We start from the raw sequence: 26,303 nt of genomic DNA on the forward strand, positions 1-26,303 counted from the left end.
CATTTACCATGAAACTGGATCCGCGGAAGGGGGAAAAAAGTGGTGGTCAGGAAAAACACTTCTGAACATGAGGTTCACTCCTTACCTGACCCTCCAGATGGTTCGTTACACAAGATGATCTGTCAAAGGAAACTGTTGGGGAGAGGGTAGGCTCTTGCAAAAGCCAGTCAGGAGAAGGGCCAAAAAATCTTTCCCATTGAGAAAATATTTCAATACCTTCCCTTGTTTTTCTTTAAATAAAGAAATACTCTGATGTTACTGATGCTATGTCAGCAGCTACGCTTACCTATTCTGGAGCCTTTAGGAATCTGTAGCTGGCAGTAGATCCTCACAGGACATAGATTCGTCCATGCACTGGCTGTCCGGACAGAAACACATTACTTGAAGTCTGACAAGATTGATTTTTGTGTGATATGTGATGCCGCAATTTCGAGTGATCCTGTGACATCATGTGAATCCTGCTGTCATGCAGGGCAAGCTCACTCCTGCATCCAGTACATTTAAGTTGCTTTGCAACAAAATACTTTAATTTCACTAACTAGTATTTTGTTTACTATTAAAAAAAAAAAATGATCGTTATATTCTTTTGTCGTTGAGACAGCGCACAGCAGGCAACATGATGTGACTTGACCTTTCTCCTGCTATCATTCAGGGAACTCTCAGACCGCAGAAGAGGAGGCTTCAAGTGGGACCTTTAAGGACAAAAGCCTGATGGATTTCTTTCAAACCCGAAAAAATCTATACATGAAAATGTAGCTTCAAAATATAAAAAAATATATATGTTTAACTTTCTATCTCAGTCAATATCTATCCGTTTAAGATGTGAAATGCTGTATGTATCAGCCTGATTTTGATTGTTCTATGTCCCAAAAAATGTAGTTTAGTAGTTTAGTTAAAAAATAAAAGCGAGAGAGAGATGAAAAGTACAGTATGAGGATGTTGAAATATGTCTCATAATTAATTATATGTGAGTTCACAGATAAATTAATGCAGTTTAAGTTTTTGACACTTAACTGTGTTTATTAGTCTGGTTGGTTCAGTGATGAATGATTTAGTTCTTTTCTTTGGCAATTACAGCTATGAAGAGGTTAAATGCAGCATCACTATGGAGCCAGAGGCAGTTAGTCCCAACCTCTATTCAACCCATCTCTGACAGCCTCACGCTCTCTGACTCTCTGGTTGCTCCTCAGAAATTGTATATCCCCCCAAAATAGATTTCTGTTCAGGCTAATGGTTTAGCTGGGGCAGACAGTGTGTGTCATTGTGCATGTTTTCCGTGCCTGTAAAACCTGATTCTTTGTAGATGTTAGGACGTTTCTTGGTTGGCTACCCTCACCCCCTCAGATCAAATATACATGATGCAACAGTTAATTGATTGTCACTTCAACTTCCAGTTCTCTCCGTGATTTTCTTCTATCTAGCATTCGTCTTTTGGATCCAAATGTGTGTTTGTCTGCTGTATAAACACAACCTGTGTGTCCGTGTCTCCTGCTTTCTGGGTGCCTGTCGCCACATCGACACACCAATCGATGCTACACCTCCCAGGAGTATGCATCCAGTCAAGCTGTCACCAGGTGGCCAGTGGGGTGTAGACTCCTGAAGGACATCTTCTTAATGCAGCCATACTTTGACCTTGAAGGTCAAAAGTCAACCATGCTGAAGCCAATACCAGTTAATCAGGAAGTAGATTGATCGATTGGTGGGCTTGGACTTAGATGCTGGAAATACATATGCTTGTCAGTTTCAAATAAATCCCCTCTTCCCACCCAATGGCAAATGAGGACACTCACACATACACACAACACGCAGACTTAACACATGATGCCATCACACACCTGCACCCACAGGTGAAAGTTGTACTGTGCCTTCCTGTGCACCCCTACTTGCTTGTTTGAGTCTTGAGGGGGATTCTTTAATGAGGGAGTGGTGCAGGCACTCATGAAATCATTTGAATTTCAAATGCATGAGGTGATTAGCCCAGTGACTTATTGTGGAATAATTTAGCTCAGTCAGGCAGAATGGAGACAGCTTATGTCTACGAGACCTTGCAGCAGACACAGGGTATGGTGGCGGGGCTCAGTGGGTTCAAGGTTGGGAGGGCAAGCGGGAGGTGAAACATTGAAGCTTCAAAAGAGGAAGAGATGGAAAAGGAACAACAATGAGTAGTTATTTTGTACATGGACCACAAGAAAGACATGGACAGATGAAGACAGGGAAAGCCCACAAGAAAGCGAGGTATAAAGTGAGGATGGATGTGAGAGAGGGGATGGAAGAGATGAACAGGAGGAGGGAAATCAATGGAGAGGAGGAATGGAGGTGGTAATTGCCTGACAGACATGAATGAATAGAAGAAGGGAAGAGGGCAAGCATGCAGGTGCAGAAAGGAAGCAGCGAGGGAGGAGAGAGGGGAGGGACAGCAGAGAAGAGAGATGAAGATAGTTCATGTTGGCTGTGGGATTCTTAGACAGTTAACTGCAGAGACGGCAGTGGAAAGGCAAGAAAGAGGGAGGAATAATAAGAGGAGTACTGTCAGCTGCTAGCACAATAGAAAGTGGGAAAGATACATACATACAAGTTGCATTTGTCAATTTTTGGCCGTTAGGGGGCAGAATGGAATCCAACAGGATACGCTACTACCATTTTATCCCCTGCTAATTAAGCTGTTAGAGCTAACCTTTTAGCAAACATTTGCAAAACATTTAGCAAACAAAGAGGCATATTATCATTTATTTGGTCATGTTGGTGCCGAAAGTTCAATATTCACTCACATTTAACTCTATTTTGGTCTCCAGTCTCCAGCAAGTTGTTGAGTTATTATTGCATTTGTGAAGTTTTTCCTAAACCTACCTAAGTGATTTTGTTGCCCAAACCTAATGTTAATTTTGTTGCCTGATACTTAAGTTAAATTGTTTCCGTGGGGACGTCATGTAATTTAACACATTATGTGACACCATCACGTACTGCACTGTTAGTAGGTTGTGGTTGTTTCAAACAACTTAAACAGACTGTTTTATTCATGTCATAATTTTGTCATTATTTCCTGTTTTAGCTGCAAAATGTTACATGCTCTAGCCACTAACTGTATCTGTCTGACATTTGGAGGTGGTGTACAGTTGGTCTATCAGCAAGCCAATTTGGCCATTTTTGACTTTAGCAACTTATTAGGTGACGTGGGCAGACTAACTCCTCTCCCTTGAAGAGGGTGGCCAATATGCGAGCTCTCAAGTGGCCATGCAGCTCTCTGAACTGACTGTGTTCAATGAGTGGGACTCAGCAGCAGCACATTCAACCCATCATCAGACAGACAGAAACAGTAATGAACTGTGAATGTTCATACCTGGGCCAATCACTCTACTTAAGTAGGTTTATGCAAGTAAAGTAATAGTTTAGATTTAGGAAAAATGTACATAGTCTACACTAGGCTGCATGCAAAATCTTATCCGTGCCCAGGTTTTAATAGCCACATTGGCTATTTACACCTGGGGGAAAATCAGATTGTTGGCTTCTGACACTGATAGCATCTGCCCTTTATTTATTGGCAGTCATTTTTATTTGATTATCTGAGTTTTGTTTCTATTCTGGTTAATTCTAGTGAGGCTTCATTCAGTAAAATGGTTGTATATTTATAATTGATCATAATTGTATGCATGGTCAGCTCAGTCCCTGTCTATAAAACAAGATTTACTGTTGGTTTAGATATAGGGATCTTGTTGCTGATGTTGTTCCACTTCTGTATACATTGACATTCAATGCAGTTTATTTTGTAGCCTAGAGATTTTCTTTAATTCAACAACAGTATCATATATCATCATACCCTTAATTTTCTTTGAGTTTGTCACTACGAGCATTTCCATTTGCATTGAATGTGGTGATTTAATCCACCCTTGATGTAAAAAACTTTTATCTCTACATTTTTAAGACCATAATAAGTCAGAGATAGACATAGTGAATGTGTTCAAAAGAGGAAGTGTAATCAATAGTTGTGGATGCACAATGATGTGTGTGGGTAAGAGTCAAGAGCAAACTACAGAAGAACCAGCCCTGGTTATTCTCTCTATTGCATCACAGATTACCCCACACACAGTATATTATGTTCAGCTGTCAAGGCAATTATTTGTGATTAATCATTTGATTGATGTTGCAAACATGTTTCTGCTTACGACCAAATAATGGATCAATCAGGGACAGGAGAGAGATAATTTAGAAACACAGTAGAAGCCATAAATTATCTGTGATTGCCTAACACATGATTAATGCTCCAGTGTATATTGCCCTAATGTGATTCATCAGTGTTTTATATGTAATTGATGTATATCAAGGGGAATAAATTAGATGGGTGCAACTCACAATGAAACACGCTCAGTGTGGTTGTGTGTTTGTGTTATTGTTTGAAGAGTGCATCTTTAATAGCAATAATCACATCTTTGCAAGTGAGCTGTGTTGGTCATAAAGACTTCAGAGGTGTCATTTGAGTGGTTTAAATTTCAAATTTAAAACAATCAGTTCTGTTACTCCTGCAATTACCATTGGGATTATCATTAGTTCAGTAAAAATAATTCCAAATGTTTCTATCAGTTCCCACCAGCTCCCACCTTACAATTGCACATGGCTTTTCAATAAAGCAATAATGAAGATTTTACTGCAAATCAATTTCTATCAAGACGCTGTGAACAAAAAAGGCAAATGTTGCCTTAAATGTGAACCTTAACACTATGATGATGTGCCATTGTGCTTTACTGTATCTGTGTCAATTATCACCTAAAAGGTCGGTTGATTTAACCTTGACCAGAGACGTAATATTTTTAATACCAGTTTATGCAGTATATATGCAATTATTTTTATGTATGACATACATCATAAGGCAAGATAATGTTTCTCCACATATTAGAGCCCAAATTGACAGTTGTATGTGTAATTTGTCAATAGAAAATAAAGAACAGAATAAAGCTCCAAAAGTTCCAAAAGTTAGTTGGTTTGGCCAAAGTGGATCTTCAATCACAAATCTACAGGCTAATAGTAGATAACTTTTTTTCCTGAGTCAGCAGTTGGCCGTGCCCCAACACATGCTTTTTTATTTTGATGTGGTGTCTTTCTTGAAACAGCTTTTAGCCAGAGGCTAAACACAATGTGTGTTTGGAGTTGTGTCTGCTGTCTATTTTGCTGCGCTATGACATCTGATTTATTGTTGTTAGCCTTTGACGTCCCAACACTAGCTCGGACCTTGTGGAGTTGAAAGCAGCCTAAAGTGATTGAAAGCAGCATCTTTTCTGAAAGAGAAAAATACAATTTGGTTTGCTACAGTTTTTTGCAGTTTTAAAAACTGTTACAGGTTTATGATTTACTGATCATTTATGTTTCACCACAACAGTGTAGGGATAATTAGAAATAAATGACCTTGGCCTCCCCTCTTGAGCAGTATACTCGGAATTTTCTTGGACGATTTATGTCCCTTATATCAATCCTTTTTCTTGACATGAATCTTCAAAAACACTTTCATTAGAGTTATTACTGAACAAATGCAAGTTTCAGTTCTCTCTTCATTGTTCATCTGAGAAGGCTTTTGTTTTTATGTTTAAGCAAGTCAAAATTAATTCTATCACTCTCATCAACTTACTTTTTAGTAGATTCAGGCTGCTGTTTTCAGAAAAAAAAGCTCTGATAAACCACGAAACACAACCTGTCCAGCACCAAATGGCGGACAACTAGCTGCACAGCTAACCAGCCAGATATTTCACCTAAGGCATGGATGAAGACAGAGAACATCTAGGTGAACACATTTTGGACTTTATTGGGTGACCAGAAATGCATCCCCAAATGAATGCTAATGTTGCTCTTTGTCTGCTGAACGTGTGTGCCTTAAAGGCTTCATACAGTGAAGATATGTCATTGTTAATTACACAAGTTGATGTGTTGGGGATACATTTAGTGTCCTGCCTTTGTGAATTCTGTGAATACGCAAATCACAGAGATGGGGGTTTAATAAATTGCTCATTTAGCTTGGTTAAATGAATGGAAAACCAACCCTCCGGCAATCAAAACTGCTGTCATTGAAGCAAGTGAACTAAGCTTCTCCAGTTTAAAAAAAACTGGTAGTGGTGTTGGCTGGGAATTGGTTTAAGTATGAGCTGCACACTAATACAGCTTGTGTTGGTTTAAAGCTGTATACTGAATAAAAGAGAACGTGTCTTCACTCAACTTTCCACGGATAAATACAGACTAAAAAAATGCTAAAGTTTAATTCATTCTCTTTTTTTCATGAAATCTTGCTCACTGATCACGAATAAGTATTAATGGAGGATCATTATCGCTATTTTCAATCTCTTTGGAATAGAGACACAGAAGGAATGACAGCTAATTGCAGGGCACCAAATCTGAATATCTAACATAAGAGGAAGCTTTAGTACATTCCCTTATCCCGCAATATCTGCCATAAAAGGGAGCTTTAGCACAAGCTCTTATTAGAGACTTGGCATTTTGAAAGCAGCGGGTAGTCATGGTTATGTGCTGCTGTTATGTTCTATTACCCCAGGTTTCAGCGTCCCTTGTACTGTAAAAATAGGCAGTGAGGCTTAGGCATGGAAATGAGGGGTTGGGCTAGGTTGCAAAATGTCTGAAGTCTTCCCATTCTTTCTCTCTTTGTGTGTCTCTGGATATGTCAGAGCTTCCAATACCAGAGCTCCCCATTCCTCAATTTTACATCCTTCTTCACCCCACCTCAATTTTCTTGTCTTCACTCCTTGCTTTTCTTGTCCCTCTCCCACCTTCCCCTAATTTTGTGCCCCTTCATTAAAACTACAAAAAAAAAAAGAATACAGAGAAATTGCTAGTTGTCTGACTCCAAATACCACAGTGCCACCAAGTGGTCCACAATGTCACAACAACCTTTGAAACTGTCTAATACTTATTGTATATGCTCACACATAGCCATAGTGATGATGGATCTGTGGTGTTAGAGAATGAAGGTTAACAGTTAAAGGGTGCTCTGAGTGAAACCAGCGCATGTGAAACAGACTCTTGTGATGAAAGAGGATGAAAGACGGAGAGGTGGAGCAGGGTTGGATCGATGAGACGGAGGAATAAAGAAAAATTAAGGCAACAAAAAGAAAACCTAAAATAGAACGTCAAAGAAATTCTCCCTCAACTTCCCATCACTTTGTGTATGTCTGTGTTTTTCTTCTGTGGGGGTGTGAATGGTGAAAAGCAACCATTCCCTTGCTTCCAAACAGCAGAGCCACAATTACCACAGGACCACAAGGAGGCTCAAAAACAACAAACACACACACACACACACACACACACACACACACACACACACACACACACACACACACACACACACACACACACACACACACACACACACATCCCAATACAACAGCTCTTTTTAGATAATTTGGTAGACTTCAGTGATTCTTTATCGCACAGCTCAACATTGCAGTTTTGACATTTCCTCGCTCTTTTTTATCCTTATCAATCACTCGTTACCTCAAAGTGAGTCATCACTCTGAAAGCAACAGGAACTTGGAAAGTCGCTACCCTCAAAGACAAAGACAATTTTACTATTTTGGATCAGAATCAGAATCAAGAAATGAAAGGCACTGCTCATGTTAGACAACCATTGCCTTTAAATAGTTTCCTTCCAAAGAGTACCAGGTTATGTTGTACTTTCAAATACAAAAGCTTGTAATTGAATTATATTGAAATTGAAACGTAATAAATTATACTTACTGGATTATCTATGCTGTCATGAAAACAAACAAAAGGACTAAAACACTGCATTTAAGCAGAAGCAATAAAAGCCTAATAAAATATTTAAAGTCTCATCTTAAATTTAACTCAAAAAGGAAGGTACAGTAAATGCGAACAAAATGTGTAAATGAGATGCAGGTATTCGTTGGAAGAAGAACATAGTTTCGGCACATTAGGCTTTGATAGAAAAAAGCTTCTTAAAGCTATTTAGAAGTGTGCTTCACATTTCTGTCATGTCTCCCTAGCCATTCTCTATAATTTCCAACATGAATATCAACAATCCTTCTGTCGATGTGGTCTTAAGCAAACTCTTACCTCCTCCTCATCCCCTAAAGAAATTGTCAGAAAATTCTATGGCGACATCTAACTGTAAACTACAGTCAACACTTAAGTCCCTGCTAATGATTAGTTTAACTGCATTCATCCTTTTCTTATAGAGGTGAATATTCACTTCCAGGAATCGTAGCCAATAGCTAATGCCTGGTTATGCTCTCCAGCTTACATTTTCTAGCTAGTCAAGGTTGAAGTCAGACCTTTTAAACATTCGGGACTTAACCCAAACAGGGGGTTTGGGATCATCATTCTCCAAGGAGATTTTTTTCCATTACTGCAGCTTTATGCCCAATTTTTCAAGCCTTTAGAGATACTAGAATGCATAAGTCCGTACATAGTTTGGGAAAAGAACGATAGTTGTCAACGAAGAAAATCATCCCGTAGAGCCTATTATGTATCTAATTGTCCGCCAAACAAAGGAAGGGTAGGAATTTGGTGTAAACAGCATTAGTAATTTAGAAAACATTTTTTTGAAAGAGTTAACATAATGAACGTTTAGCTGGCCAGTCAGAGAGACTGAGGAAAAATGAGACAAAGTTGAAAGCATTCTAAAAACCCAAAAGATTGTTATGCGTCAATGCTCATGTCGGCAGAGGAACCCTGTGAATAGTCATATGGACTACTTATGTTGAAATGATTGATGCACCATTTTGGAATACAATGTAATACAGTGCTCTAAAGCCTTCAATATGCCCTCCAGGTAAAAGTTATGAAGTTATTTAGTAACTACATGTGTGTCTGCAGCCCTTCACAGGCCCACAGTGAAGTTACTTTTTGCCATTGAGTTATTTTTGCTGCACCTTCTGCCTAGTTGGAGATAGTTGGCTCATGTTCAAACCTTTTTGTTTTCTTTTGGATGAATGTCAAATTAGTTAGACCCATTACAGAAAGGGGGTATATTGTTTAAGGTGCTGTTTCACTGATATATCATTGTGTCTGAGTTGAGAAGGGGTGACCCTGAATAGTTAAATATCCGACGAGGTAATCTAAGGAGCCTGATACAACTGTCAATCTCACAGTCAAATCGTTGCAGTGGTGAAAAAATGTGGTTATGAAACAAGGATTATTCAATTATGGGTATATGGGGATGCTGGAATGGTTTTTACAAAGAATTGCATGGTTCCTTGTGATAAATTGTGTACAGCCTATTTTGGTGTACAGCTGATTTATAATAATATTAAACTAAAAACTAAAAGATTATAATCTAAAAACTCATCCAAAGAATCAAAGACTACATTTGGCATATAGAAATAGCTCTTTGCATCTCTCTCGCTTTCTCTTGTTGACTGACCCGTGTCGTTATTTCCTGATAATAGAAAGAATTGTAAACTTGTTACACTCTGTTTCCGTCTTCAGTCTGACATTACCTCTACTCTTATTGATTTCCATTCGGGGTTTGATTTTTCGCTAACCAAGTCATTTTAAATTGACAGGTGATGTGTTTCCATGACAACAAGTCACACATTTTCGTTTTAAGAATGGAGCTGAGCAAGTTCAAAGAAAAGTAGCCCACAATGTCTGGCGATATTGAGAAGACATGCTGTATATGTAAAATAATAATCAAGGGGTTCATCTAAGTGGGGGGAGATTGAAACAGGACGGAAAGTTCTATTTACAATCCCAAAAACCAAGTAGGCTAATAAACGATGTCGTGTGTAAGTCTATCTATCTCCACTTGGACAGTGCTACACCTACACTCACACACACACACACACACACACACACACACACACACACACACACACACACACACACACACACACACACACACACATACATACACACCGCCTACACACAAGAAACAGTGTTCTAAAATAACAGCTAAGTCAATAATTTAGTTGATTTTGCTATTTTTCTGTAGATACTTCAAACTTAAACAGAGGGGGGTCAATATAAAACAAACAAGACTATACAGGGGTTAGGGTCCTCAGCAGCCATGACTTTATAATGCTGTTCTCTTATCAAGTGAATCTGAGAAGCAACTACTTTTAAACAAAGGTCTTGGCTTGATGTAGAGGAAACAACTTAAAATGCTGAATTTGTAGGCTAAACTGAGTTTGCGACATGCTAACTGATGTTGACATATACCTCTTGGTCATGGTTCATTACTCCTTAGTTTAACCTTTAGGGCTGTAATGGGTTAATTCCAAGATTTCATGTTGAAGCTCAGGGTGAAGTGGCTCGCTTCCACAGACTGAGCAAAAACAATCAACAAATGGGGGGAGTCTGGTTCTCTGCATGATGCATCATTACTGCATCATTACCATGACTGCAGAAAGACAGAAGAAAGCCATTAGAGCTAACAGAGATGGGACGGAGATGGAGGGAAGGCGACAAAGCGATACAGAGAGGAAGAGGTGACAGAGTAAAGAGATTTTAGGTCCTGCAATCACTTCTAATGTTACTTTAGACCTCATCAACCCGAGAGTGAAAAACTACAGTAACTTCTCGCTCACTTTGTCTTACCGTCCTCTGTCTTTATTCTCTTTATCTCACTTTGTCTCTATGTGTGCCTCTCCATCCGTTCCCTCACAGGAATCCCAGTGCCGGCTGATTGGTCATACAGTATGAGTGAGCCTGATTGTTCTAAACTGGAAAAGAGACACAACACTTCCACTGATGAGGGGAATGGTACCTCCCTCTGAGAATCAAACCACTTGGTGTGGCGGCTTCCGGATGGCAGCACTGGGGATTCTGCTACTTGGACACACACAGACACACACACACACACACACACATTCATGCACACACACTCATTCTCTCTGACACTCGCTCATTCTTCTCTTTCCAATCTTTTCTCTCTTTTTTTCTCCTTCCTCCGTCTGTTTGTTGTGCTCCACCTCCCTTGGCTCTTCGAGTGCATTAATCAGTCAAGCCACAGCGCCACAGCTATTACTCATCTGGTCAGAATAAGAGAGAGAAAAAGAGGGACGGAGAGAGAGAGAGAGAGAGAGCATAACAGAAACAATGCTAGAGCGATGGATACCAGGAATAGGAGAGAGAGTGAAGCTGGCGGGAAAGGAAAAGAGGTAAAGAAGATGAAGAAATGCAGAGCGGTAGCTGCTCTGTATTCATTCATCTTCTGATATCTCTCCTTACCTCAAGGCTTTTCATCTCTCTAACCATCCATTCATCCATCCATCCACTCATTCAGCCAGCAACCAGCCATGCATCCATTCATTCACCTATTTATAGATGCCACTAACTCCCCATCCTCCCACCTAATCATGCATCCATCTTTCTATCCATCTTTCCATTTCCCCTTTCACCTCACGCCCCATCATCTATCCATCTCTCCATCTTTCCGTCTACACCTGTCTCTATCTTTATTTCTTTCCTCGTTTATCCAAATTGTATTTTCGCTCCCTTTCGGAGAACGCGGTGGGCCCTTAAGGAAAATTGTTGAGGGAAAAAGTGAGATATGTGGAGCTGTTTTGCTGCTCAGCAACAGGGTAAGGCAGATGAGGGGGGGAGAGGTTTTTTTTCAAACTCAAGGACAAAGAATAGCTTACAGTTTTTTCTTTCATATTGTTTTTTTATAACAACAGTAAGAGTCTACGGTCACACTAAGTGCTAGGGATTGGCAATACCAAACTTATTTAATTTGATACAATACTTTTGGTTACTGTTTCAACGAGTCTGATCATTTTTAAATGGGTATGTGAATAAAAAACAAAAAGAGGTCATTTTGTTTTTATTGGTCCAATGTTTATGGGAAATGAATAATTTGAATTGAAATCACATGACGTATGCAGGTCAATAATAACACAGTACATTTAAACAAACATTTTTCCACTAAGTGTAATTTAGAGTCCACTTTTTGGTGTAGTTTAGTTTCCTGTTTTATTTGGAAAGTTACTCCCCTCATGTGTCATGTTTGGTTTCAATTCCTGCCTTGATTTGCTGGTGTCCATCTTCCAGCTTTGTTCCTTGTGTTTATTAGTAGAGTTCCTGCCTGTCTACGCTACGCTTTACTGGCCCTTCTTCAGTTTAGTTTTTTGGTATTTTTTCTTTGTACTGCCTCAGCCTTATCCCTCGGTTTAGTCAGTCAGTTTAGTTTTTGTACCGGCTTTTGTTATGAAAGCTTGCTTTATGTTCAATTCTACCTACCTGCCTTGAGTCCTACAGTTGAGTCCTCCTTTGAACTGACAAACCTGACAGAATGATGGGTCCTAACCAAGCAAGGACCCATCAGAATGTTTGAGCAGAAACTTTATGAGCTTTATGATCATATTCCCTCCTCTGCTTCTATATAGAGAATGGAAGAGAGCTCCTTGCTGCGACAAACAGGCTGCTTTGAAGTTGGCACACCCAGAAGCTACATCTAAGCTGGCTGAGGAGCTCTTTGCCTGAGTTGCAAAATATTTATTTCAACAATTTCATATTACGAGTCTGCTTGCTTTCAGCCTGCTCTCCATCCCAGCTGGTCCAGCCCCTAACCCATTCCTTGGAACCTTCCTGGCCATGGGAGGGCCTCAAGTTTCCAGTCAGCTAGCCACCAGCCAGCTAGCCTTAATATGCATCAGAAAAGCTTGGGTCAAGGTCAGTTAAGTTTAGGGAAAAAAATATCCTGGTAAGCCTCGAATCACTACGTTTCTAAAGATAACATGAAATACAGGAAACGAAGAGCATTTTCGCTGAGTGTCTAATAATGCCGTGGATTGGTTTACATTGTGGTTACTTAAAAGCCTGGTGCATATCAGACACTGAGGGACAGGAAAAAACTTTGGTATTTGTTGTCCTGAAATTGAGAACTGGCCTCTAGTTATTGAGATATTTCGGTGGAGACTGACCGACCGAACGACCCACAGACAGACCGGCTGACAGCCGAGAGGGTTATTTATGCTTTTGTTCCCTCTCTGTTAGTCTACTGTAATTATTTGTATGTGGTGAACAGTCGTCTCTTTGTTGTCTACAGTTTGTACAAAATCTAGCCATTCCTCATCTAACGGGGAGAATAAACAAAGAAAGACCAGTATTTGCCTCCCTCAACTGGCTTCCTGTTGGTTTCAGGGTTGATTTTAAGATTTTATTGTTTGTTTTTAAGGTTTTGAATGGAATGGTGCCACCTTATCTAGCAGATCTTTTGCATTATCATTCCAAATGCTCGTGTGTTTGTAGATCAAGGCACAAAAATAAAGGCCAACGTGCCTTTGCGGGGGCTGACCTCCAATTTCTGGAACAGCTTACCTATTTATACAAGAGCTGGCCACACCTTTTCTTCCTTCTTTCTGTTATTTTAGTAATCCTTAAATTAGTTTTTTTGTTTTCCTCTAATCATATTTCGTTATTCATATTTGTTTATTAGGTATTTTGATCCTGTCCAGCACTTTGGTCAATTGTTGTTGTTTTAAATTGTTATAAAAAGTAAATTTGACCTTGACGTCCTTAGAACCATGCTGCTGATGATTGGCTAAAAATGTACATACTGGAGCATGCATGCCATACTCAAATTCTAGTGAGGGAAATCACATAACTGATAAAAGGAGAACACCAAATGGAAGTGGACACATATAAAATGGTTCATAGTACAAATCTGAAACCACAAAAAATCACATGTGTTGTGGAAGAAATTGCACATGCAGTGATTGGGCAGAGGGCTTCATGAAGCGAATGATTCCTTGCCAAATATCTAAAGGTTATTGAGCAGGCAGTGAGCAATCAAGCTATAGTCTTACCAAGTGTTTTGGTCACCTTAAAGTGCTTCAATCTATGCCCCGATGTATGCCTAGTCCATGCACATGCACAACATTTCACACACCTAACAAGCCTTTAGGTAGGCTCCCCACGCCTGAGGTTCACTTGGTTAATGCGAGAGACTTAAAACTATACATGCACCGGTGGACACACATGTACACCACATTCTGGGTAGGAAGCATACAATTACCACCATGCAGGCTTAGTGAGCTCAGAGTTTGATATTCAGATGTATTTTCAGTGCTGCCACAACACGCTCATACATTCATGGACAAGGGGAGAGATTGAAAAACATCGGCAGGCAGAGAGACATTTACATTTCATTAATTTGACTGACGCACTCATTCTGGGCAACTTAATTGGAGTGCAACAGTAGAATTTGCAAAAATCCTACCAAGAGGCCAGAATTACAATACAAACGTATGAAACACAGAGAAGACAGAATACTTGAGAAGTAATTGCAGTATGGGGGAGGGGGATGGAAGAGGCAACTAGAAACAGCCAGTGGGAACGTACTGGAACCACAGCCAGACTGGGAATGAATCGAAGTGGCATGCAAAATGGCTGTTGGTGGCAGAAAAAAAAAGCATACTGGTGTTTGTAGACCTGGACAGTGGCCTAGTGGTGTGCATGTGTGGATCCCTTTGCTGCCTTGTTTGCCAACAGCAGGATTTTGTATTCAACACAAGCAGCCAGTGGCGGGACTGCATGAGGGGCATAACATGGGAGGGTCTGGGAAGGTTGAAGACAAGGCAGGCTTGGGCGTTCTGGATGAGTTGTGGGGGCCGAAAGGATAGCGTCTCAAGAGGGAGTTGCAGTAGCCCGGACAGGAGATGACTAAAGTTGAGCGAGGAGCTGGACGCAGTCTCTGGTGGGGAAAGGTCTGATGTTGTATTTGTAGTACTAGGCTGTGGCTTTATTGTGGGTTTAGAGGTTGTGCAGAATCTTTAGCGTTCTGGGCAGCAATCAACAATATCTTGTCAACAGTGATGAAGGGGAATTGTAGCGTGCAAGATTACCAAACGTGACAGAAAACATGAATATTGTTGAGGCTGAATTTGAGATGGTTGTGCTGGCATTCAACTGGCGAGGTCAGGGTAGCAAACAGATATGCATGGCTCCATGAGAAGCATACAAATAGAGCTGCTTATATCAAATTTAGTGAAGTGGTCTTGAATGTGAGGCGACACACTAAAGCACAGAAAATGAATATACTTAAAAAGCGGTAATATTTAATGTCTGTCTTTCCCACAAGCATTTCGTTTTGTATTACCCTGCCTTGGCTATAAATAGACCATGTATTTGTGTACAAATTGGAGCTCCCCCTTTAACACATAGCTAAATAAAATGCATGAGAAGAAATTAATAAATAACAAAATGCCTTCAGGATATCATCACATTCAAGACCTTCTTTCTTGAACACACAGAAATAGTTTCTGGCCCCAGGGATAAACTTGACACATTTTGTTTTTGTAAAATGAATGATTCCCCACACACGGAGACAGCTGATAATGGTTAGCCAGACGGTGATTGAGAGGAAACAGAATGCCCTTTTTTGCAGTTTACATTTTGTTTCTTTATTTTTACTCTGCTTTGAACTCCACCCGCTCCCCTGCTGCTGACGAATCCCGAGAGAGATGTTGAGCAGCATTGAAAGGTGGTCATGATTGTCTCTTCGCTGTTTGTGATGTCATAAGCTTTGTTTATTTGTAAAGTGAGCATGTGTGTGTTTGCATATGATAAGAAGCTTTTTACATGTGGTTCAAAATTGTTTAATATTTAATCATGAATCCATCTGTTTCTATTTAAATGGACTAAATTATTAACTAACACTATTTAAACTCCAAAACTCTCTTTAAATTAGTTGAGAAAACTTGCTGCAGCATCGCATAAACTGAACATCTGCAGCTGTAAAACACTGTTATAGTGCACTACATGGGTATTAGAATGACCAAATGCTGAATCAAGCATTTCAAAGCAACAAAAAAGTTACAATTAATTTTCATGAACTGAAAACACAATGTGAAAGGGTTGAAGTTGTAAGACAAAAACACATACAACACCCAGACTAAATAATGCCATGGTAGCAACATGTCAATCACAAGGTAGCCACGCACTAAAGGATGCCCTGCTTTAACGTCTATTTAACTCTCAATGGGACCATAAGTTACAAAAACAACATTATGTTGTTTTGAAGAAAACTTGAAATAGGCAATTGAGACCAAACTCATGTATACTAAGGTAATACATCAAGTGAGAAGTAGGGTTATTTTCTCATAGACTTCAATACAATCAGACTTATTTTTGCAAACAGTGGAGTTGCCCATTTGAAAGAATAATAGTGTAAGGCATTCCCATTCTCACATTGGACTTTCAATCCAAATTACTGCTTATGTTGTTCTAGAACTGCTGGGTGTGCAAGTTAGCCATGCAAAGGTGATGATATGTGTTGAACACAATCTTGTGTTCACAAAAAACCCCATTTCCTTCCGGTTTCTATATCTTTATACAAAACTCACATGCCTACATGTACATTAAAATAGATATAAGCAGTTGTAATTATTCCTCCTGTACATACTGGTTGTGAAGTGAAGTCTTGCGATAACCATTTTAAGATGAGGAACAACATCTACAGTGTTGGTTCTGGTATGGTTTAAGGTATTGTTAGCGTTAGGCAACTTAAACACTTGGTTAAGGTTATGGTATGGTTTATGAGAATGTATATGCTTGGACAAACACATTCTCTTGAAAAGATAGTGGTTACCCCTTTGCCATATAAAGGTCACACTGCAGGTTCTGCATTACCAATGAACGTTGGCATTTGACTTGATTCGTGAGGTGCATTGTGGTATGAAATGGATGGAGGCCTTGAAGGTACTATACTGCTCAATCCCAGCTTCTCCCAATATACAGTGATCCTGTTCTCCTGTAACTGCTGAAGGAATATCAACCATTATGTGATGTAGTGGTTGGGACTGTACAAACATTAAGCTTGATATTTGGATCTAATTGCTTTGCAGTTTGTGACTTTCTGAAGTCTGCAACCAACAGACATCAGGAGACACATGTATCTCCATCTGCAAGGCTGTAGTACAGTCATCTTCATTACTTGCTCATATAAAGATGTTTTTCCCCCTCAGTCTGGTGTACAGCAAATTAGATACGTGCTCATAGTGTGAGGTCAAGTGACTGAACACTCCAATTAAACATTTCTTAGTGGGATTCTCTAGACCATTGTCATGCTGCTTGCTGCTGATTAGTCTGCAGTTGTGTTTGTAAAGATCTATACTTCCTACTATGATGCCCCAATATGGATGTTCATACCCCTCAAAGCTGCAAGTCAACACGTTAACAGCGTGCATGCGTAAAGAGCCAAGATTCTAACTTGCTTATGTTTAGCAGGTATATTGTTTTCCATGTTCACCATCTTTGTTTATCATGTTAGCATGCCAACATTAGCTAATTTGCACTTAAAACGAAGTACAAATGAGGCTGATTGGAATGTAATTGGTATTGCAGACATTTGATTATAAACCAAAGAACAGTATTGGACAAACTGAAATTTTGACATGATGAAAAGTCAAGGGATCACCAACGTTTTTACAATTAATCATGACACTGTCATGAATATGTATCAAATGTCATGGTGGTCATCCATGCAATAGTTTTTTTTACATTTCCCTTACAGTTCACTTTATGTGAACATTACAGGGATTGAGAGGAAAAGTCGGGATCATCACAGCTAGGATACATCTTCTGGGCACAATGCGTTTTTGACAAATTGTGTGCCAACTTATAGAGTAGATTTAAAGATATTTCTCTTGGTAAATAACCAGTTTTTGGCACTACAGGAAAAAGCCAGAAGATCACCAAAGCAAGGGAGATTTATGCTCTGGGACACATTAATGTCTATAGCAAGTTTCATGGCAATCTTAAAACTGTTGTTGAAATACTTCTATCTGAACCAGACTGATGGACTGACTGACAGTCCAATACTGCCACCCATAGAGCCATGCTGATAGCAGTGTTTCCCATCAATAACCTAGACTGTGGCGACCCACTAGAGTCAATTCTTTACACTTCTAGATGGGTGGGCTGTCTGGCCCATGCCAAGCACATTTCCTCCAATGAGACCAGCTCTAGTTTGGCTCAAAATGAAAGCAATTCTGAAGGCAAAAGGGGGTCCATGCTGGTACTAGTAAGGTGTACCTAGAAAAGTGCCTGTTGACAGTAAAAACGCAATTGTGTGTGATACACTAATGCTACATTTGCTGCTCATGTACAGTATTGACAACAAGAATGATCAGTGATTAACCTCCTATACTTTCACAATGACACGTCATATCATGAGTTATTGGTTTTGCATCTTTCACTGCCCGGTCAGTGTTCTGGAAAAAAAATATTCTCAATACCAGTGCTCTAACGCCTACACAAACTGTACAACATTATTCAGCTTTTTACCCTCAGTCTGGCATTTATCTCTACGTCTGCCAAGTCTCTCTCGTGCACACACAGACACACACATACAAACACACACAGGCATGTGCACAAACGCAGACACACACAAAAGTTGCAGTTACCACCCACACACATACGCAGAACCACACACACACACACACACACACACACACACACACACACACACACACATACACACCCACACACACATACACACCCACACACAAGTGACCTTGCCTCCCTGGGGAAGGACCATATTTAATTGTTCATCAGCACTTTTCTCAGTGTTCCGCAGGCAGGGAATTAAAAGAGAGGGGGAGAGGGAGAGAAATGAGGAGGGAGGTAAAGAAGTTAGCTCCCTTGAGGATACAAAACACAAGAAAGGAGAGGAGAGGAAAGGAGAAGAGAGAAGCGAAGAGAGCAGTGTAAACCAAGGCATTTGCTTAATTGTTTTGCAAGCAGATGGACAAACAGTCAGGCAAACACATTCTCTAACTTAATCAACTCCAGCATGATGAGCATCCCGAGAATAAGCCCTGTAGCGTCATGAGTAATTGTTCTATATGTCTAGTTAGATTCCAATAAGAGTGCAATAGCATTGATATATTGTTAACAATATGGTGAGTAACTGGGGAATGATATGCTATTTAAACCTCCGTAAATCACAGTGAAACATGAAACCACTGCCTTAATGGTAAATATATTGGTCCCTCAGCTCTTTTGTACCATGTATGCTGACTAATCATCTGCTGACCAAATAGACTGTGATGTGTGAAGTGATATTCACTGATTTATTTCTCTCCCTTTCTTTTCTCTCCCTCCCTGCCTTTTCCTTTCCCTCCTTAGAACTTCCCTCGGTCACTTTCATTCTCTAAGCACCTCATCTCTCGCTCTCTCTTTCTCTCTCTCTCTCTCTCTCTCTCTCTCTCTCTCTCTTTCTCTCTCTCTACTTCTGACTAGATGGGGCAGCAGATAGTGATGAGCCAGCAGTGGCCATGCTCGGCTGCTTTAGCTAATGGAACTCTCCTGTCTCTACAAGGCCTCACAATGTAGTCCAAGACCAGGGCCTTATCTCATCATCTGTGTGTTTGTGTGTGTGTGTGTGTGTGTGTGTGTGTGTGTGTGTGTGTGTGTGTGTGTGTGTGTGTGTGTGTGTGTGTGTGTGTGTGTGTGTGTGTGTGTGTGTAGGTGTGCGTGTGTGTGAGAGCATGCATGAGCATGTGCATGTACAAGGCCAGCACCTTTTTTGTTACAGTGAGCAGATAAAGAGTCAACATTAAAAGTTAAAGCTAAAGTAGTAAACAAATGATGATTTGTTTGTATCTATGGGAGAATTTGTGTGACAGCTTATCTTAGTTTAACATACACAGTATATAGTAGTGTACAATGGATTATAAGAACTTTTTTTTGCTGAAAACAGGGTAAATGAGAGATGTGAGACTTAACCAAAAAATTTAAGCTCTGGGCCCTAAAACTAAAACAGCTCCTGATGTGGGATTTTGCAGCATGTTAGTCAAATGAACAAATAAAACAGCACTGATAAAATATACCTTTCATATACTTTGCCTCCTACGTGAAATCTGGTTTCTTCTACATATGAATTTAGAAGCAGCTGTTAAGTTTTGCTTTAATGCAATAACAAACCTTCAGAGTCAATAAAACTGAAGATGTGTTGATTTCTCTCTTCCAATAATACAGTATACACACATTTATTCCATTCATATTTCATAAGTGAGATCCAGCAGCCGCAACTTTGTAACACAGAGAAGTGAAGATTAGTGAGCAGAGCCAAGGTCAGAGCCACAGCCCTTTGATAAAAAAAATGTAGTGAGTATTCCTGTATGTGCAAGTGATACAGCGGTACAAACCACACAGAAAAGAGGGCTATATTTTTTTAATGTTTATCAATATTTCACTGTTTGCCACTCTATAGGAGAATGTCCCTATAAACCATATTAAGGGTAGTTGTGAGTGATCTGTGAAAGTGAGAATGAATGTGTCTGCGCTCCAAAGACGGAAAAGGAAGAAATGGTTTTTTCGGGTGTGGGTTTGGGCAATGCTCGCCATCTCATTCACTGCACTCTTTGTTTGAATTCATGTCCTCGCTTTGCTCAGGGCTGTATGCAAATGCACGTTTAGAGAAGCAAATGATGTATGAGATCAACTCCATACAGTTCATTACTAAATGTATGGAAACAGCAGTACGCTTTGTTTTCATAAAACTCTTTCCCCTCCACAGCCCTGGTGTATTCTGTACAGACGGAACTGCCCATGGCCTTATTAATGCAATCAAATATGCACAAACTGTGTGTGTGTTTATGTGAATAAGCTCGTCTGTCTGTTCTAGCCTTTTTCCTTGTGCTTAGATTCATTTGCATTGGCTTTGAATGTGCATTGATGGTGTGGTTGCTCTTATGAGTGACCTGCCTAATGATTGAAGTGCTTAGAGGACAGGACACAAAGGAAGAGAAAAAAATGAGATCAAGAGAGGATGCAGCTAATGCCACTGTAGTTGTGAAATGTCAGTGGATGCTAACATAGATTTATTGACTTCCTTCTTCAGTGCAGAGGACTGAAATATGTATTACATCACAGCTCTCTTTGTCTATTGATATGTATGGCTTGGCCCTGTCACAACCAGTAAAGCATGTGACCTGAGAGAGACGGCAGAACCTCCAGAGGAAGAAAGAAACTGATGGAGCCTGAAACACTCCTCATTGCAATCCTAACAGCAAGAAATACAAGCAAATCATAGTCACAATCTGTGCTGTGGATGGAATGATCAAAACACACGACATCCATATGTACCACACACACACACACACGCATATATTAAGGACAGCTAAAAATGCCAGGCCCAACTGCTAAAGCATGGGCTAATTATTATTGAATGCAATTGTCTACTACATCTGTTTAAGTATGTTGGTCCTCATTAACTCATACAAAGGCCTTTAATTGCAGGCTCAGCCCTCGTAGGTATGAACACACACAGATTATTACACACACACAAGCACACACACACACACACACACACACACACACACACACACACACACACACACACACACACACACACACACACACACACACACACACACACACACACACACACACACACACACACACACACACACAGAGTGCCTACAAGACACAATGACGTACTGTGTGTCTACAGTTAGTTGCTCAGGTTAATTGGCTGATAGATTTTGTGGATCAGAGTAGAAGATCTTGCTCATGGTATTGTTTAGTGATCCTTTAGTTTATGTTGTTCAAGGTACCTTTTAAAGTTGGCCCAAAAATGCCACCAAGACAAACAAACATATTTCTGCTGGTGTTATATATGTTATACTATTTGGGCTAGTGTAGTTTTTTTGTTGTTTTTTTTAAACGTACCCAGGAAGGCAAATCAAAAAATGTATGAAACATTGAGATTCTCTAAGAATACAGTGGTAAATCTACGAGTAAAACTCAAAGACTTGCAAGAAAAAAAGGTTGGATCAACCAACATGAGCGTGTGCAAAATGGTAACACATTGGTACGTATGTATGTTAACTATGTGTAGGCCAATGAAGTTCTTCCAAACCAAACTCCTTATGGACTTTGCTTTGTGTACAGAAAGACTTGTGTGAAGACTGTATTGTTGCATTTTGTAGCACTAAGCTCTCCCTTAATTGGAATGAAGAGCCATGCCAGACGTCAACAGCCTTAGACCAAAACAAGTGTGAGGTAGATTATAGCTGCAATGGTTATATAGCACTGTATTAAACTTAAAAGGAGATAATAATAATAATGGCTTATTTTCTATAACTTCCTATCAATACCATTGGGCTTAATCCTTTAAATCTTTATCCCTTAAACTTGCCTTGTATTTCAGTGGGAGGAATGACATATGTGAAGTCATTGAAACCTCGGCCGAGTGGCACACGCAGACGGCCAGTTTTACAACTAATATTCAATTTGATAGTAATTTCACACTTGAGAAAGGCAGTGGTCACAAAAAAGCTCTCAATGCACGTGGACATCCCGAGCTTGGCGGATAGCACACTACAAAACATTAAAGACAAATTGAGTAATTGTGATGAATGTGCTCACTTAATTTGCAGACAGTTTTCCGGTACGTTAGATGACGGGGGGTCGTTTCCGAAAGAGAACAATGCTCGTATTTTGCTAGCCCCAAGTCACCATTAGAGTTTGCATACATTTTCTTTTAATAAAACACAAGCCTACAAGATGTTTTCTACGAAGACAAAGGATGAGAGAAAGTAAGGAAACCAGGAATTATAAAACGGATTAATGTTATCCAGTTTTTACTCCTTTAATTTCAGAAACATAAACAAAGCAGGCAAGTAGCTGATATTAAAGTCTTTTAAATATGAGTGTTCATCTAAATCCCACAATGCTTGATGCATTAAAACCCAACACCATCACGCAGCACAGTGTTATGGAACACAAAAGTGATTTATGGCCTGGATGCATTTGCAGTATTGCTCAGAAAGTTATTTTGTTTCACTTATTCATCTAAAGTTTTATTTACATCCATTTCACCCCCTCCCCACACACACAAACACGCACTTTGAGATCCATGGGTGCACTTGTATGAGATGTGTTTACTTTCTCACATTGCCTGCAGCTCTCCTCTTGCATCTAGGCCTACATCTACACCTTGCTAAGTAGGTAGTTTTATTTTTGTTTTGGAGCTGACAGGGTTATTTGCAATGGAACTTTCATTTTGGTGGTTTCTCTAAACACTGAGCTTGATTTACTGTTTGAATTTGCCTGGGAGTAAAATACACAAATATTTTAATTTGTTTTGTTTTTTATTATGTGTTTGATTGACAGGCAGATAAATGTTAGGCTTCAGGCGAAATAAAAAAAAGGCTGCGTGTGAGAGAGAAATGAGGGAGAAATGGAAATTGGAGAGAGAGGAGCACAAAGAAAAATTCCAGGTGGATGAAAGTAGTAAAATTTGTAACTTCTATAACATCTCCAATACCTATTATTATCTCATTATCTTGATGGACAACCACCAAAATTACTATAGCTACCTGTAAAGCACTTTCAAGGGCCAAGCAGCTGAACGGGATCTGCACTGGTCTAAATATAATGGAAGTAGTGTCTGTCTTTATTTCTGTCCGTCCTTCCATTTCTCAACAACCGTTCATCCGATCTGCTTCACACTTGACTGTTGTACCCCTTGGGATGCAGTGTTGAGTGTGGACTCTTTAGCTCTAATTGACACATTTAGTAGTAATGCGTTATATACACACTGTGTGATGTATTGAGAGGGAGTACTGATACTCCGCCGAACAGCATGCTGGGTACAGCTTGCTCTCCGTCAAATTCATTCAATCGTTCTGTGTAATAAACGATTGAAATGAACACTCTGTAACACTCTTTAGCTGCGCAGCAGACAAAGAAAACTAGTTTGAGGATTCATAATGTTTTCACCTTAAAATAGTAAGTAGTCATGTTTTGGAAAATCACCAGACACAAATTATTTTGTTGGCTTAAAAAGTAACACTTGGGTTTTATGTGTCTGAATCTTTCTGCAGTGATCTAGAGCATTTTAGTTATCATCCTAAATATTTTCATGAGTTCAAACTCCATTTTTGAGTATTATTGGTCTGTATTCTTCACCAAAAGCCATTCATTCTATTCACAATGACCAATTATCTCTTCCTGTCCCTTAAATACACCTTGAGGTTACGAGGATCAAGGGGAGAGGAAGCTTCTGGAGGAGTTGAGGGCGAGGAACCACCAGTGTATCCTTTGCGGAACTTTTTGTACTCGTTATGCAATAAACTCGTGACACATAGCTGGAATAATCTCAAACCATGGCAGGGTTCATAAATTGTAGTTAATTAATATGATCAAATGTGCCCTTACCCCATCGTAAGGCGCTGTTCTAACTGCATTCCATAATGACATTTTACCTTGACTATTACATTCAGCACTAATTTGCTGTATTTCATGTTTTTGTATAAAATAGAAAAGAGTGTGTTAGTGTGTGAGTGTGTGTATATATATAAAATGCTATAATATATATTCATAGCCAATGTGGGTCTGTAAATAAATGTATTATGCCATATTGTGAATTGGATTAAGTTGTCATGAATATGGTTATGCTCATAAAATACAGCAGTATAACAACAAAACAATGAAAGCTGATGCAGCTGTGCCACACATCATATTTAATTGATGGCCCTTTAAAATGACGGCTCTCAGGCAAGGATGTCTCATTTGTCCAATGCCTGATGCCTCGTCTCCTCGAGTCTCTTCATCACCTCCTCCACTCGCATCTTTCTTAGGTGGGAATGAGACACGAGGAGAGAATGCCAGGAAAGAAATCGAGGCGACAGGTTAGCATAATGAACAGCGTCAACTTTTACCTGTTTGTTAACTTTACACCATATCAGAGCTGTATTATTACTGCTAATGGGGAACATTTCCTACTGCCGTTGCTTCACATTAATAGTGTTTAACTGGCAAAACATAGGGTGTTTATAGTGAAGCAGCAACAGAAAATGCAATGTGTTGGTCACTGCGTTACAGTGCAAGGGAGTAATTGAACAAGAATGTGCAGCCATGGTAAGCTGCTAGATGAAGAGCTGCCTCTAACAGGCTGAGAAACTTTAACTCCGAAAGCAATCATTTGTGACTGTGTTCTTTATAATATCAATGTGAGTCTGTTTAGCTGCACTGCAAGCAGATACACCACTTGTCCTTCTATTTTATATGTGACAAAGTAGTTCAAGGAGTGTTTGCTGTAGTATTTAACTGGTGACTTCAGGGGTCCTGGCAGCATTGAACAAGACAAACACAATCTAAGGATAACTCAATAACAGGTTTCCGAGATTTTCCATTTTTTTTTTGGAGAGCCACAAGAAAAAAATGTTCAGATGTAATAAGAGTGAATGTAGAAAGGCCTGTTCAGCACATCAATGATTTAAAATAATATTTGATATGAATCCCACTGCTTTTCTTGCCAAAACCAGCCCTGCACAGGTATTCAAGCGCTAGGATTAGCCTGATTTGTTGAGGTCCTATGCCCTGAGCAATGGGAGATCTTGACACTCAAGGTCAATGCCTAACCTTTACCAGGGCGGGTCTTGCCAAGAAATGCCCTGGTATTCGTTATTGTATGCCTTAAGACATCAAGGGTTTAGAGGAAATTCTGCTTGGAGAAGGGTTTCAGATTGTTTTTGTATAGAGACAGGAATAATTGGATTGTTTGTAGGGACCAGTTGTTATGTAAGAGTCCTAGGTAAGATGGTAAATAGACTTGAATTGATAAACCGCCTTTTTAGTCTTCAGATGACTCAAAGCGCTTTACATTGCAACTTACCATTTACACATTCAGGGGCTGCCATACAACCTACCCATCAAATTATGATCTTATCATTTACACCCTAACACACTGATAACACAGCCTTCAGGTGCAAGTTAGGGTTCATATGGGACACTTCGAACCGCATGCGAACTTGAGGAGCAAAGGATCAGAACGCCAATCTTCCAATTATTGAACGTCAAGCTCTCTCCCCTGACACCCACCCAGCCTGGAATATATGGAAGCACATTTTGCCACAAATAATAAAACACAAACTCTCAAAATAAGCAGATGTGTCCAGATTCTGCTAGGTTTTAAGGCAATAGAATCCAGGGCGTACAACCACATAAAAAATGTATCAAATATCATGTGTTGTAACTACACTGAGAAAACAAGTTCTAAAGTGATATGTTTACCACCAAAATTACCATAAATATGCTAGGGTAAGATGGGTGCTTGCATAATAGCGACATATTTGTTCGGATATAAAAATGTCTTATGGGTTAAGGTGATATATTAACACCTAGTGGCACATTCAGTCTTGGATGCAATTTTTGTATGCACAAAGAAACTCGGTTTACATCGTGCCCTGTAAATACTGTATAGTATACACACACACACACAGCAAGTTAGGTAGCATCTGGTGGTGGTAAATCCTTCATGGCAGCGAGATTTAGAGTTGGCATCAGTACATGCCTGATGATCTGGCAGCGTGTGTCATCCTGTTTATTAATTTAAA

The sequence above is a fragment of the Anoplopoma fimbria genome, chromosome 9 (genome assembly GCF_027596085.1).
Source record: "Anoplopoma fimbria isolate UVic2021 breed Golden Eagle Sablefish chromosome 9, Afim_UVic_2022, whole genome shotgun sequence".
Taxonomy (NCBI): Eukaryota; Metazoa; Chordata; class Actinopteri; order Perciformes; family Anoplopomatidae; genus Anoplopoma; species Anoplopoma fimbria.